We start from the raw sequence: 13,893 nt of genomic DNA, 5'->3' as shown, positions 1-13,893 counted from the left end.
CAAGCGCATCATAAATGAAATAGCAAATCAGTTTGCCTTCCTGTATCCTAATGGCTCGAAGCCGACGTAAATTATAGCAAAATAACGATGGCGGGTGCTGAAAGGGCTGTATGCTGGTTTGCATGTTGACTCGGCTGTTGATTATGTTCGAGCTGCTCCAGGGAAAACCCTACCGGAGAATCATCTAGCTCCCTGGAACAGCTGCTAGTAAATAATGCTCCGCTTCAACGTTGCTTATGAAAATTTCACGAGAGAACGCTGGAATGAGTGGAACACTTTTGATCCGATGTCACCACTTGAGTTTCCCAGACGGATTATGTCGATCTGCGGACGTGAAACTCCTATCAAATGGTTAGTGAAATACGCTGAGCCATCACTGCTAGACTAAATATAACTTTAGTTTTTTTTTAAATTTGACATTTCTCCCATCTACTTGTTTGTACAAGATTCGATGTGGACTCGCTTGAGGGTACCATGCTTGCAAAAAAGGCGATCTGAATTGAGCAAACATCAGCAGTGGAAACAACAGCGGTGCGGTGGCAGTACTACGGATGGTAGCGATTTACACCTCAACATGACTCCACGATGATTTATGTTACTCCGAGGTGTCAATGTAAGCAGCGACGTTATATCAATACTATTCTAAAAAACTATTTGAAAATAAAATAAAAATTACGAAATTTTGGGTTTTGTACAGAAAATTAAATTCATGTACCCTTTGAACATTTGTGCATGGTTTGCTGAGCATCACCATTGTCGTTTCATCCACTATTTTGAGTTTCGAAATAACTAGAAGTGAAATGTTAAAAATACCATGGCTCTGGTTTCAACAAAAAGTACAATGTAAAAATAGATGCCATGGTTACGGTAACCATTCCCATTGTAATAGTTATTCATACAATACGCTGTTCAATATTACTGTTCTAGGGCCGAAACCGAGTATAGTAAAAATGAACTTGACTATTGTTGTAATCATCCGATTTGATAGTCAGTTGAAAACCACTATTCTGATCAAATTGTCCCTCCCATATAGTAACTGTTACCATAATATTTTTCTGAGTGTAGATGACAGAAAACGATTTGTTGTGGATTTTTTAATGGATATTGGATGACCTCATTACCGAATCGTATTCGGCATTCGTCTGATGGAACAAGTTTTGGAGATCTTGAATGTGGAAACAAGATGACCTGAGTTTTTGCTGCATTGATCACAATTTTCCAGCTTGTAAAATATTCAGTTAGAGCGTCCAGAACTGTCTGTAGTTTATTCTTCAGAACATTAATGACACGACCTTTGTAAAGAATGGCAGTATCATCAGCAAATTGTGACAGAATACCACCACCCGGAAGAGGTGGGATGTCTGATGTAAAAATGTTGGATGTAAAAATGTAAAGTATGGGACCTAGGATACTTCCTTGGAGTACCAGCAGGAATAGTAAATCTTTCTGAAAGTGCATTATTCAGAGAAACCTGGAATGCTCTATCTGCAAGATAATTTTTGATAATTTTAATAAGATACATGGGAAAAATATACCGATGCAGTTTAAACACCAGGCCATCGTGCTACACTTTATCGAATGCCTTTTCAATATCCAATATTGACAGTCGTTTTGGACACATTTGTTTTCCTGGATGACGTTGTTAACCCATGTGAGTTGGTGGATGATGGATCTACCTTTCCGGAATCCAAACTGTTCTTTCAGTAATATATCCTGTTCATCTGCGAAAGCAAGAATTCGCCTTTGTATTGAATTTTCAAACAGCTTGGATAGGGCAGAGAGTAAGCTGATGGGCCGATAGCTCTTGGAAAAGGAAGGATCTTTCCCCGGTTTCAAAACTGGGATAACTTTAGCTAACTTCGACATTGAAGGGAAGTAACCAAGCTCCCAGCACCTGTTAAAAGTTTTAGCTAAGAAAACAAATGAGCGAATACTCAAATGTTTCAGCTCAATGTTGAATGTGTTGTTGAAGCCAGGGGCCTTCATATTTTTGGATTTTTTTCACAATAGTCATCAGCTCATGCACAGTGACTCTACTTTCCTCAGGAACCAAGCTGTCTGATTGGTCAACCTCAGCTACGGTATCAGCAACGGCTCTTTCATGTGGACTAACAATGTTCAGTCCTAAATTGTGAGAACACACAAACTGCTGGCCTAGCGCATTTGCCTTCTATACTGGTGTGATTAAAGGTATTCCTTCAGCTGCGTCCTGGGGTGACATCAGAGGAGGAATAATCTTCTGTTTTTTTCTTAAGCACCTTCGTTAAGGACCAGAAGGGCTTTGAATGTGGGAAAATTTCTCGAAGCTTTCGCTGGAAGTTCCTGTTGCGAAGCTCAGATATCCTTTCCTGGGTTATCCTAGTTAAGTTGTTATAGGAAGTTTTCTTATCTAGGATGCCAGTTCGTTGATACTGCCTCCTGTAGATATTTAGAAGTCGGATGAGTTTCTTGGTGACGCTGTCGGAAGAGAGTTCGTTAAAGACAACCGGAGAGCTATCTATCACGATATTGCTGATGAATATATCCAAAATGAACTCCCGATCTGGAAAGTCGAGAAATGATGAGTTTGTTCTGTCGTCGAGTGGGCATAGCCAGATCTCGCTTCAATGATGCACACGTACCATCTCGAAGATTGGTTTGTTTGGGGCAGTATGCTGCAATGATGATGATGGGCCCATCGTCGTTGTAATCTCAATTCCGATGGCTTCTATAAGTTGCTTTAATTTAAAGGCTGACAGAAGCCTGTGCTGAATGGATCGCTTAATGTCAATGGCAACTCCCCAGTTAAAATAGCAATATCAGCATTCTTCTCTTGAAGAAAGTCGGATAATTCAGCAGTTTTGCTTCTGAATGAGCAAGCGTTCCAATTTACTATAACCAACTCATTATATTGCATATTCGATGATGAATTTGCCTAAGGCGTTGATTTGATCTAACCGCGTTCTGCAGTTTCGTAGTTTTGTTGTCATTGTTTCAACAATGACGATCAGTTGTTCCGCAGAGAATTAGTCACCAGAGTCATCATTTGCTTGTGGTTGATTATTGCTCCACCCAGGAGGAACTTTGGAGGAAGAATATTTTTGCGATCCAGCGGCTGAATCTTTTGGTGATCCAGCGGCTGAATTTTTTGAATTGCTGTGAGGAAGTGGCGCAAATTTGGAATATCCCTCTTCGGTGGGAGCCGTGGGAACTTAATTTCATTCTTCTGTGGAATATTCTTGCGCGTTGATTGTTTACGGGACGCCTGTTGTCGAATTTTTGTGAACTCAGCACGTTTGGGACACGATTTGCTAGTAGATGAATGGTCGCCATCACAGTTCACACATTTTTTAGCGATGTCATCTAGTAGGCAATCGTTGGTATTGTGTGATTCGACACATTTCCCGCACCGACTTTTCATGTGGCAATTCCACGTTCCATGGCCGTAGTTCAAACAGTTCGTGCACTGTGTGACATCCCGATGTACCGGTTTATACTTTTTCTATTCGATGATTATATGGAATAACAATTTTATCGTTTTCAGTTGACTCATGGTGATGGCCCTTCTCCACATGAACTAAGTACAGTTGATCTGGATCCTTTTTGTCCGTGTTGTGTCGTTTCATTTTAAATTATTGCATCCTTCGTTAGAGTTGTATTTATTATTTTATTACCACAATCCTCCGAGAGTAAGTTCTGACCAATATTTGTTATCGCTCCCTTTTGGTGTTTGTTTATTTTGTTTCGTCATGGTCTTTGCTAGTTAATTTACATTGCCATCAGCACCAGCTTATCTGGTGTCTCGACCCCAACTTAGGCTTCCGTCGCTATATGAATCCGTGCAATAATAATGCACACGGGATGCGAGATTTGATAGGTAAAATAACAGCTCTCATGACGGTGCTGGGAACGAACAATCGATTCAAAATACTTCTCATGCATAGTGCTCCTTTAAGCACGTTTTTTGTTTGATAAATAAAGTATATTAAGGTGAAATGTAGCGGAATGCGAAAAGCGCGTTTTTGATCAATTATTCAAAAACTAGACCGATTTTCGAAAAACCAAAAACACTTGAGTTTTCGAAATCAAATTTATCATAACTAAGTATTCTTAGAATTTTGAAATTTTGCTTTGCCGAGCCGTAATTGGTTTTTGAAATGTATAAACGGTAACTGTTCCGTTCCACGGGGATGATTTTAGAACTGAAAAGTAGTGTTTGTAGCAGAATTTCACAAAGAATCTGAAAATGCAACTCAAAATTCTAAAATTTTAGCTAAAACAACCGAAATTTGAAAAAGTTTACATGAACTTTTCCGCATTTTTTTTATTGCATGCGCGCTGCTGTTTCGTATTGAGGTGGTGTGAGAAATGCACGGTGGGCACGGTGGCATTATATCGTGAGCAAAAATTACATGTAAAATTATGACGCGAATTTATTCAGCATTGGGTTTTGTGTTGAAATAAAAACGAGTTGCATACAATAAAATGGGTATTGTAAGAAATTGTTTATTTTCTAAGTAACTGTTATTTATAATGCTAATAATGTCCAATTCTATTGAGTTCAATGCATTGATGTTGCTGAAGCAATAAAACTTGGCTGTGTGATATCGTATAACAGGTATTATTTTAGATTGTAGCAATTTTTATAGCAAAACTATAACTTCATCATTGACAAGCTACTGAATGAAATACAAACCAAGTATTATCGTGATATAAACAATGTGATAAACATTGATAAACAACAGGCATATACATGGTTATCAAGTTGGTTAATACATATACATATAACCTCATGTTAGTCATTCATAATTACTCATGATTTATAGCTCTAGTGTAAGAGTAATCACTAACAATAACGATTGTATTAGCATACATTCAAAGTGTGAAGGATTCAAAATCCATTACGTTCAGTCTTTTTTACAAGCCAATATAACGAGAGGTAAACCCACTGCGCTCAATCATTGAAAAAAGTTCTTGTTTCTATGTGTCCGTTTTTCTTGGTATGCTTTGTGCGACGTTTCGTTCAACTGAAGCGGATAAAATTTTGCGCGCATTTTATGACGCTACATTTCACCTTAATGCCATCATCTAATGAATGCGATTATAGCAAGCACTACGCTCAACATTTCTGGCCCCGTAAATCTTCCTGAAGAATTACCTTTATTGACAATCGAGCGACTGTCATGGAACAGTGATGATACACTGTGTTCGTCCTCTCTGTTATCTTCTGTTTCAACCAGGCGTTATGCACGCGCGCTCTTTATTTTGCGCTGAGACAAATTTATTCTCAATCTCATAAGACAACCACGCGCATGCGATGTGCTTATGCCGCTCTCAAGAAAACTCTTTAGCACATTTACGTACCGCACCAGAAACCGATGCACGCTTCGTTGTATAATCTCATCGCATTCTGCCAATAACGAGACTCAAGCGTTCTTGTCGCATGAGATAGCGCGGCGCGCTCGTTTCATGCGATCTACGAGCGGTTTGTGCGTCATTTTCATCCTCTTCTTTTCTTCCTTAGACTTAGTTGCAAATAAATAAATGCTAGCAAGAATTCGCCTTTGTATTGAATTTTCAAACAGCTTGGATAGGGCAGAGAGTAAGCTGATGGGCCGATAGCTCTTGGAAAAGGAAGGATCTTTCCCCGGTTTCAAAACTGGGATAACTTTAGCTAACTTCGACATTGAAGGGAAGTAACCAAGCTCCCAGCACCTGTTAAAAGTTTTAGCTAAGAAAACAAATGAACGAATACTCAAATGTTTCAGCTCAATGTTAAATGTGTTGTTGAAGCCAGGGGCCTTCATATTTTTGGATTTTTTTCACAATAGTCATCAGCTCATGCACAGTGACTCTACTTTCCTCAGGAACCAAGCTGTCTGATTGGTCAACCTCAGCTACGGTATCAGCAACGGCTCTTTCATGTGGACTAACAATGTTCAGTCCTAAATTGTGAGAACACACAAACTGCTGGCCTAGCGCATTTGCCTTCTATACTGGTGTGATTAAAGGTATTCCTTCAGCTGCGTCCTGGGGTGACATCAGAGGAGGAATAATCTTCTGTTTTTTTCTTAAGCACCTTCGTTAAGGACCAGAAGGGCTTTGAATGTGGGAAAATTTCTCGAAGCTTTCGCTGGAAGTTCCTGTTGCGAAGCTCAGATATCCTTTCCTGGGTTATCCTAGTTAAGTTGTTATAGGAAGTCTTCTTATCTAGAATGCCAGTTCGTTGATACTGCCTCCTGTAGATATTTAGAAGTCGGATGAGTCGGAAGAGAGTTCGTTAAAGACAACCGTGTAATATGAGCATGTAACATTAAATCTTTCACACATCCCAGACCATGTAAAATATTCAAAAGTAAATCTTTCCCACACTTCAGACCACACGCACTTGACAAATTTCCATAAAACACGTACTCGACAAATTTCCACTCGACACCAAGTCATGAAGCCCAGAAACCCACTTGAAATATAAACTTCACCTACATAAGACAATTAAATTGTCAGCACTTACTTCAACCCAACGAAAAATATCGCATTCATACAACAAACGTAAACACGGAAACTTAAGCATCAAATATCAACTAAAAACAATTCAGTTATGTCATTTCTCCGCTTCTCCACTTTCCACACCTCTACACCTCTCTCAAACAGTGCCATATGGCATGACCTAGAATAACGGTAACCCCGGAAAACACACTGACTCGAACCGACACTCACGAGAGTTAAACCTGACTACTCTCAACCTCCCCTCTCTGTATCACACTCACACACTTGTCTAGAAACATTACTCACTCTCTCCTACCCAAATACAATACAATGACCGAGCCACGTCATTGGTTAAATTCGATTTACGCTGCGCGTTCTAACTCCTCCCCCCGGATTTTTAGCAATCCATACTGTAAAACCCAACTAGCTAAGTTAGGAGAGTATAGGCTATAAATAAGCGTATTTTAAAATAAAGAAACAGATTCGTGTTAAACTTAAACCGTTGTATGCATTTAATAGTAAAACCGGAGAGCTATCTATCACGATATTGCTGATGAATATATCCAAAATAAACTCCCGATCTGGAAAGTCGAGAAATGATGAGTTTGTTCTGTCGTCGAGTGGGCATAGCCAGATCTCGCTTCAATGATGTACACGTACCATCTCGAAGATTGATTTGTTCGGGGCAGTACGCTGCAATGATGATGATGGGCCCATGGTCGTTGTAATCTCAATTCCGATGGCTTCGATAAGTTGCTTTAATTTAAAGGCTGACAGAAGCCTGTGCTGAATGGATCGCTTAATGGCAATGGCAACTCCCCCTCCTCTGGTAGTAGAAATTTCAGGTTTAAGATGAGTTTCAGTTAAAATAGCAATATCAGCATTCTTCTTTTGAAGAAAGTCGGATAATTCAGCAGTTTTGCTTCTGAATGAGTATGCGTTCCAATTTACTATAACCAACTCATTATATAGCATATTCGATGATGAATTTGCCTAAGGCGTTGATTTGATCTAACCGCGTTCTGCAGTTTCGTAGTTTTGTTGTCATTGTTTCAACAATGACGATCAGTTGTTCCGCAGAGAATTAGTCACCAGAGTCATCATTTGCTTGTGGTTGATTATTGCTCCACCCAGGAGGAACTTTGGAGGAAGAATATTTTTGCGATCCAGCGGCTGAATCTTTTGGTGATCCAGCGGCTGAATTTTTTGAATTGCTGTGAGGAAGTGGCGCAAATTTGGAATATCCCTTGAAACTTAATTTCATTCTTCTGTGGAATATTCTTGCGCGTTGATTGTTTACGGGACGCCTGTTGTCGAATTTTTGTGAACTCAGCACGTTTGGGACACGATTTGCTAGTAGATGAATGGTCGCCATCACAGTTCACACATTTTTTAGCGATGTCATCTAGTAGGCAATCGTTGGTATTGTGTGATTCGACACATTTCCCGCACCGACTTTTCATGTGGCAATTCCACGTTCCATGGCCGTTGTTCAAACAGTTCGTGCACTGTGTGACATCCCGATGTACCGGTTTATACTTTTTCTATTCGATGATTATATGGAATAACAATTTTATCGTTTTCAGTTGACTCATGGTGATGGCCCTTCTCCACATGAACTAAGTACAGTTGATCTGGATCCTTTTTGTCCGTGTTGTGTCATTTCATTTTAAATTATTGCATCCTTCGTTAGAGTTGTATTTATTATTTTATTACCACAATCCTCCGAGAGTAAGTTCTGACCAATATTTGTTATCGCTCCCTTTTGGTGTTTGTTTATTTTGTTCCTTCGCGTTTCGTCATGGTCTTTGCTAGTTAATTTACATTGCCATCAGCACCAGCTTATCTGGTGATCGACCCCAACTTAGGCTTCCGTCGCTATATGAATCCGTGCAATAATAATGCACAGCTCTCATGACGGTGCTGGGAACGAACAATCGGTTCAAAATACTTCTCATGCATAGTGCTCCTTTAAGCACGTTTTTTGTTTGATAAATAAAGTCTATTAATGCCATCATCTAATGAATGCGATTGTAGCAAGCACTACGCTCAACATTTCTGGCCCCGTAAATCTTCCTGAAGAATTACCTTTATTGACAATCGAGCGACTGTCATGGAACAGTGATGATAAACTGTGTTCGTCCTCTCTGTTATCTTCTGTTTCAACCAGGCGTTATGCACGCGCGCTCTTTATTTTGCGCTGAGACAAATTTATTCTCAATCTCATAAGACAACCACGCGCATGCGACGTGCTTATGCCGCTCTCAAGAGAACTCTTCAGCACATTTACGTACCGCACCAGAAACCGATGCACGCTTCGTTGTATAATCTCATCGCATTCTGCCAATAACGAGACTCAAGCGTTCTTGTCGCATGAGATAGCGCGGCGCGCTCGTTTCATGCGATCTACGAGCGGTTTGTGCGTCATTTTCATCCTCTTCCTTTCTTCCTCAGACTTAGTTGCAAATAAATAAATGCTAGCGAAGAAAGCCGTGCACATTTGGCGCAGTTCGTAGCGAGAGATATATTCAAATCGATGATACAGTATTCGGTATTCGTTAGTGTGATTCTGAAAGGCTAAATAATGAATCAATCAATTTTCCATCCGTATCCGTCTAATAGAAACTGTTACTCAAATTTATTTAACAGCTGCCAAAAGGATTAATTCAAACTTCGAAAAGTCTCTTGATCATGCCTTCTTTTCCAGAAAACCTTGGTATTACATTCCTGTAGTGGAATTTGACCCTCTGTTTCAACAGACTTCGCAGCCGATTCAGCGTCTTATACTCTAAACCGCAAATCGAATAAAAATATCTAGTGCAAAAGCCGGACACGAGTTTTGCAATGTAAAAAATGTTTTCTGTAAAAACCGAATGAAAACTCAGTCGGCCGAAATAAGTGATTTTATATTGCCTTGTATTTATGGTTATTTTGTCGACATAATCTGAGCTGATAATCTGGGAATCATTTTCTTCCTGTTTTTGCAAAGAACTAGAAAGTTGTACTGGTATGGGAACAATCCTTAACTTAATGTCGTCTGCAACAAATATTTGGTTTCCGTATACGCCCAAACCTCCATTTACGTAACTTATATATGTATATATGCATTAATATACGTACGCATGTGTGCAAATATTTGTATTTCTTAATACATATAAATATTGGTGAAGTAAAAGCGATCATTTATATGTATAAATATTTACACATATACGTAAACGAGTGAGTGTGTAAGCATACATACATACATATATAAGTTACGTAAATGGAGGGTTGGGTGTAATAGAAACTGTTACTCAAATTTATTTAACAGCTGCCAAAAGGATTAATTCAAACTTCGAAAAGTCTCTTGATCATGCCTTCTTTTTCCAGAAAGCCTTGGTATTACATTCTTGTAGTGGAATTTGACCTTCTGTTTCAACAGACTTCGCAGCCGATTCAGAGTGTACAGAACCATTGCATGGCTAGTGCTACGATTCTACTGACACTACGAATCCTTCCAGGTCGGGGCTCGAACATACGACAACTGGTTTGTAAGACCAGCGCCCTATGCATTGAACCGCCTAGCACGAACTGCTCTAGGTACGAAAAAAATATAACAGTAACTTTTATTGTGGCTCACATCGCACACACGCTGCGCTCATAAAAAATCTCTTGCGCTGTCTCGTGAGACCAAGACGCACGAGTCGCGCAAAATAAAATGCGATGCTCTGAAATTTCAAGCAGTACATCCCGTTTCAATGTGTTCGCTCGTCTCGTACATGCATTTGTTTTAAATAACTATTTATTGGAATATGAGTTAAAATTAAATTATTGAGATTTAAATTGGGTGTTCAGCCACAATTGATGACTTTTTAGCCCTATTCTCTCTCTCTCTCTCTCTCTCTCTCTCTCTCTATATATATATATATATATATATATATATATATATATATATATATATATATATATATATATATATATATATATATATATATATATATATATATATATATATATTTATATATATATATATATATATATATATATATATATATATATATATATATATATATATATATATATATATATATATATATATATATATATATATATATATATATATATATATATATATATATATATGTTTATGATTTATGATAATTGAGTTTGCAATGTCCAGTCAGAGCTCTGACCAGAATACTGGAATGATTTTGCAAGCTGCGCCAGTAGCTAGCATGTTTGGATGCAGTCCAAGAACGAATCTTGTGCTTCATCCAACTAGTTGAAAGTGGAAAGCTGGTTCAGGACCAACGAAATCATTCGTTGCACCAGCTCTAGCCAACTCATCAGCCCATTCATTTCCAGTAATACCAGAATGGCCGGGTACCCATAAGAAGTAAACAGCATTTGAAATGCTGAGGTCTTCAATTTGAGTTCGACATGCGATCACTAGATTCGACCGTGAGTCATTCGAACTGAGTGCTTTTAAGGCTGCCTGACTGTTGGAACAAAAATAAATTCGTTTACCACAGATCCTCTGCTGAAGTGCCGATTGTACTCCACACAGAATCGCGTAGATTTCTGCTTGGAACACAGTACAGTATCTACCAAGTGAATGAGACTGTTCCAGCCTCATTTCACGACAGTAGACACCCGCACCAGCACGACCATTCAACAGAGAACCGTCCGTATAACAAAATATTTGTTCATCAAGTTGTCGTTCCAGACAACCAGTGGGATGAGTAAATACTCATCCCACGTAACCATTTGAGACCACAAGTGAGTGTGGCTGGTAGCATAATCTATAGGGGTTACTGTTCCAAAGCCCTGTAACCCTTAGACGGTATGCACAAGATAATGCTTCTTGTTTTAGGAACACATGTAGTACTTTAATGCACAGTAGCGCCTCTAGAGCAGCAATAGGAGTTGTCGTAAATGCTCCTGTCATCGCCATTAGGACCATCCTTTGGAGATGATTTAGCTTTGACTGAACTGTCGCGATTTCTCCTTTCTGCCACCATACAAGACAACCATATGCTAAAATTGGTCTGACAATAGTTGTGTAGATCCAATGAATGTATCTGGGTTTGAGTCCTCATGATTTTCCAAAAGTTCGTCTGCATTGGCCGAAAGCCATGCAAGCTCTTTTAATCCTGAAGTCAATGTGAGCAGACCAATTCAGTTTTGAGTCAAGAATAACCCCGACGTATTTAACTTGATCGACCACAGTGACCTCTGAACCAAAGAACTGCAACGGACGAGCTCCTGTGATTATCCTACGATGAGTGAAAAGCATCATTGATGTTTTGCCCGGATTTACAGATAATCCAACCTGACAACACCATTGTTCTACAGATCGCAGGGCTTGTTGCATTAAATCAAAGAGAGTGTTATTGCTTATACCGGTCATCAATATATGATAATCGTCGGCAAAACCATAAGTCGGAAATCCAAGGTTATTAAGTTTCCTTAACAAACCATCAGCGACTAGGTTCCATAAAAGTGAGGATAGTACACCACCTTGAGGACACCCACAGACACTCAGTTTTCTAATCTCTGCTTGCCGAAGCGATGAACAAAGAAGTCGATTGCTAAGCATTGCGTGTATCCAATTTGTGATACTTGAAAGTATGCCATGACCACGGGCTGCTTCCAGAATTGAATTGAAAGACACGTTATCAAAGGCACCTTCAATATCCAGGAAAACTCCCAAGCAAGATTGCTTTTGTGAGAAAGCTTTTTCAATGTTGTACACAACATCATGTAACAGGGTTGTAGTGGACTTTCCACGCTGGTAAGCATGTTGCATTCCATGTAGCGGATGCACGCCCAGACTAACATTCCTGATATAGTGATCGACTATGCGTTCCACTGTTTTAAGAAGAAATGAGCTAAGACTGATAGGCCTGAAACTCTTCGCTTCCTCATAAGTGTCGCGACCGCTTTGAGAATAAATTGAACAATTATTTCCTGCCAGGCCCTTGGAATATATCCAGTCGCAAGACTAAAAGTAAGTATTTTCTTCAAAACATGTTTGAAATGTTCATACCCTTTCTGCAGTAACACTGTGAAAACTCCATCCTTTCTAGGAGACTTGTACGGAGCAAAACTCTCAACTGCCCATTTGACCGATTCAATCGTCACATCGCTTCGAGCAAGGGCCCAAGAATCGTAACTACCTGAAAAAGTCTCGGAAAGAGCTGTCGGTGATGGATCCATACATCCTGAAAAGTGAGTGTTAAAAAGATGGTGTAGTACATCACCTTCTTCAGACAAGTGTTCACCATCTGAAGTTCTTAAGAAACTGACATTAAACTCCTTAGACTTCGAAAGTAACTTATTTAATCTGCTAGCTTCGTTGAGACTAGAGACATTTGTGCAGAGGCTTTTCCACCCACTTCGCTCAGACGATCGAAGAGCATTTTTGTAAGCCCTTCGAGCCGACACGAATGCCTCCGACCCATCTCTGCGTCGGTGGTTCCAAGCTCTTCTGCATAGTTTCCTTAGTCTAGCAAGTTCAGCATTCCACTAAGGAGTTCCTCTAGTAGCTCGCACAATCCGAGGTGGACAAGCCTCTTCATATGCTGCAATTATGAGTGAGTTTGTGTCGTCGACAACATTTTCCAAATCAATTGGGGTTTCAATTGTTGGTTGGTACCCGTAAAATCTTGTCGCCAAGCCCTCTTCATAGAGGTGCCAGTTTGTAGATTTGGGATTACGATATGTGATAATATCAAATTTAACGTTTGAATGATCAAAGAATATGTACTTATGATCAGACAACGAAGGTTCGAGCTCATCGGAGACGAGCCAATTTACCAACTCATGCGCAATTCTATCAGAGCAGAGAGTTACGTCCAAAACCTCTTCTCTTCCAGATCTCGCAAAAGTTGGACGGTTTCCTGCATTGACTATGTGCAGATTTGTACTGCTCACAAATTCCATCATATCAGAGCCTCTCGAATTTATATCTGTGCTGCCCCAAATGATATGGTGAGCATTTATGTCACTGCCGATTACAAGCGGTAAATCACTCTTGCAGCAGTATGATACGACCTTTTTGAAGTCATCGCTTGGCGAAGGTTGGTTATGCGGTAAATATGCCGAACAATAGACATATTTCCTGTCTATGCCATCAATAGTCATACCAACTGTGATAGCACAAATATCCCGAGTTGTGAGCTCCGATATGAGAGAAACATCGAGAGCACTATTTGCAAGTATGCATGCTCGAGACATTTCACGTGGATTAGTCATACCGGTCTTGTTGAAGGCAACAAAGGCTGGGTTTAACAATTTTCCAACGTAGAAGTTTCCCTTTTGGAAATATGGTTCTTCAACCAAAGCTATAGAAGTTTTACCTTCTTGCAGAAGTCTGGATAGATTCATAGTTGCTGTTCGTTTATGCTGAAGATTGATTTGTGCCACTCTAACCATTATTAATTAGGA

Source organism: Malaya genurostris, chromosome 3 (genome assembly GCF_030247185.1).
Source record: "Malaya genurostris strain Urasoe2022 chromosome 3, Malgen_1.1, whole genome shotgun sequence".
Taxonomy (NCBI): domain Eukaryota; kingdom Metazoa; phylum Arthropoda; class Insecta; order Diptera; family Culicidae; genus Malaya; species Malaya genurostris.
Note: the sequence above shows the minus strand (reverse complement) of the source record.